The sequence below is a fragment of the Biomphalaria glabrata genome, chromosome 1 (genome assembly GCF_947242115.1).
Source record: "Biomphalaria glabrata chromosome 1, xgBioGlab47.1, whole genome shotgun sequence".
NCBI lineage: Eukaryota > Metazoa > Mollusca > Gastropoda > Planorbidae > Biomphalaria > Biomphalaria glabrata.
The window spans coordinates 56,374,202-56,377,751 of NC_074711.1; positions in this window are offsets into that span (position 1 = coordinate 56,374,202).

The window sequence follows — 3,550 nt, forward strand, 5'->3', positions numbered from 1 at the left end:
TAGCGTCTTTTCCACTTTCGGGGGCCGCTAAAAAAGAACAAAAGCGCTCTAGATAAGAAAGGAGGCAACCATTTCTATAACATTAGTACATACCGTTTTATTTCCCAAATGCGTTAAAAAGTATAAATGTACAATATACTAATAAATAATGAGTTTCTGTTATATGAGCTACTTACAATTTTCCAATACCGTTTTGTTTATATTTAGGCGCAGATCTTTTCCACCTTTAAGTAAAGGCATAGTCCATTCTAGTGGCCTTGAATGAGAGATTCACTAACCCCATTGTACGTAGTCAACCATCAATTATATGATCATTTAAGCGCATCAATTAGGCCAGGCTCACGCTAAACCTTATCTTTATAACAATTAGTTCACTGAATGCCTTTGAAAATTAACAATACATGATAACAATGTTGGCCAAGCTTTAAGTCGCGTGCGTACTTCAGTGGAGCGAAACATGTTCATGTTTCTTTCCATGCATTTCTAAACCAATTTGTCAATGGCACAAGATACTTTAAGAGCACTGATATTCTGTATATCCCTAAGCAGATTTGTTGCATGGAATATTACCGCATTGTTGTGTACAAAATACAACTATAATTCATGCACAACGGTTTTGAAAAAAGTTTTTGATTGTTGTGGGGCGGTTTTCTTGAGACTTGAAATACGATTTCAAAGCAGGATAGTATCTCCATTTCATGTTTCAGAGCTACCCACCTGATCTTTACATAGCCCGAAATTGTTATATTCTATATAGACAAATTCGCAAAATTATTTTAAAGATTCCACGCGAACGGTGAAGAAGCAGAATCAATAATGAAATTTCACGGAGTGTTTCCAAGTCTATTGGAAGACAATCCGCAGTATCGGTAGATTTATGGCATTGTGTACATACAGCTGAGCAGTACAGCCAACAGTTTCTTGGAAACACCGACTGAGCCTGCATTGTCTCAAAAAACATTTGTCCTCGCCCTTTTAGACCTCCATAATTAGTATTAGCGTTGTCGGCGCCAAAACCTACAACTTTCTCTGTCAGTACGTTTTTGTAAATAGTTTCAGAAGTTTCTGCTGAAAGTGATTCTATTTTTAATATTTTAACTTTCACACCCATCAGCGGTACAGAGAAACGTATCATTTGGAGAAACATTTTCACTCTCACAAACTGGCCATCACTAGCCTGCTTCTTTACTGTTCGGTATAAACTAGGCCAAGACGTTTGTAATGATTGCTTCACAAATTGGTTCTTACACATTCGAGTTTGGGATCATTCATTTTTTGAAGCTATTTCAAAGTGCAATTCATTTATCTAAAACTGGGACTATAGAAAACTAAGATAGGCAATATAAACTTCTGCGGCTGCTGTTTTAATGTTGAAGCACGAGAAGCGTTGAAATAATGATCATGACCGAGACGCCATAAGAAGGTCACTTTGAAGCTATCAAAAAGTGATGCGCTAAAACCCTAAATCCGATCTTGAAAAACAAAAAAAAGCTTCACATTGATTGTCTTTTTGACGAAAGCGGAACAGTGCCTGTCCCGCCCGGACATTTTGTGAAAAGCGGTCCAAATCGAGAGGTCACTTTAGGCGGCCTGGCTTCACTTAACTATACTTTTCCTTTTGCGCAAAAAAACAACAACAACAGCAAACTATTTAGCAATTGGTGCACTTGTTTTAGACAAAGCTACTTGGAAAGTTACAAATATATATATTATTGAAATGTTTTGTAGAAGGTACTTTTGCATTTCATAAAATTGTCCTCTTTTAAGTTTTAACTTGACCTAATTAAATAATCATGTAAGAGATGCCCAGTTAGTGAAAGTGTTGACAGATGGTTTGAGCCACAAAGACAAATTACGTCACCTATTGATACGATTTTTTGTGCAACTCTTTAAGGCGTGCAAGTTGGAAAAAGAATCGCTTACATTAGAGACTGAATAGATGATTTGCCCATTTTTGTAAATGATTTACTCAGTTAATCAGAACTGCTCATGGACTGACAGAGAAAGTTGCAGGTTTTGCGCCGACAATGCTAATACTAGAATCTAATTTTGTAAAAAGTTTTTGAAAAATTGCAGGATTCAGTCGATGTTGGCAAGAATCTATTAGGTGTTGTCTGTGCTGCTATAATGTAGTAAACAACACAATAAAAATTGCTGTAGATTGTCTACTAATAGACATTTGAAAACAGTATTAATTGTGAAAATTGTATATCAATTTTATGTAATTTCTTCTGCTTCTATATCATACAAATAAAATCTTTTTTTAAACGAATTATGCAATGTAGAATATAGATCTAGCAGAAATTTAGGGCTCTTTAAAGACGAGATATATCCATGAAGCATTCAGTAGTGAGACTATAGGCCTACCAAATTATTTCCGGGTTTGAAATAATTGTTGTCTTAAGAGACGTGTCCCACCAAATTCTAAATTTTCTTTGAAAAACAGGGTGCTGAATTGTGGCTGTATTTCACACACAACAACAACCTTCCTGCTTTTTGAGGGACAGAATGTCACTGTCAGTTCTCTAGGAAGTATCTTTAATTCAGAAATGCACGAGAAGAAGCACAAAATGGTTCATCATGCTCCCAACGAATTACGTACGCATGAGCAACTTTCTACTTTGGAAGACGTCTGGTTAATTGTAAGAAATGACGGAGTAGCAACAATTTTGAATTTTCGGCCCTTATGGTAGCCTACTGTTAACGCTTTCAGTCTGATCCCACTAAAAGATGTAGGCTACTATCCTTGAAAAACGTTTCAAAAAGCCTGCAATTATTTGGGTCAAAACTTTCTCCAAGGCTGATCAAAGTTACGTCCGCATGTGCAACTTTCTACTTTAGAAGACGTCTGATTGGTTATAAGAAATGACGGAGTAGCAACAATCTTGAATTTTTTGGCCCTTATGGTAGCCTACTGTTAACGCTTCCAGTCTAATCCCACTAAAATATTTACTATCCTTAGAAAACGTTTAAAAAGCCTGCAATTATTTGGGTCAAAACTTTACTCCTAGGCTGATCAAATCAAAGTTATGGGCCTATAACGTGGAGAAGTTCGCTTCATCAGACAAGATTTCGAATTTCCAGAAAATAACCATCAATGTTCGATGGGTGGAAGTTTTACTTCACTTTTATTAACTTTTAAGAGTAACAATACTAACATCGCTCGATAAAAAATAACAGCCTAGACGCCCTAGAGCAAAGCTTTTTTTTTTTTTGCAACGCCAGATGATGGGGGGATAAATTTAGTGATAATTCAGAGTAGTAAATATCTTTGTAGATTCTAGATCTATATTACAGATGAGTTTTTTTTTTTCATTTATACAACTTAAGTCTAGCATTAATAGATCTATGTGGAATTAATAATTTTCAATCTCTTTGAATAATGTAGGTAGCCTTGTAGGCTTGCGCAAAGCAAAATCATGTTCATTCTTGAACAGCTGTATAAGCAAAACTGAGTGACCACCCTTGCTGAAGAGAAATAAGACGTGTTTCCATTGGTTGATTAATAACTAAACTTGCATTAGATTGGTGGCCAATAACAACAATCTAT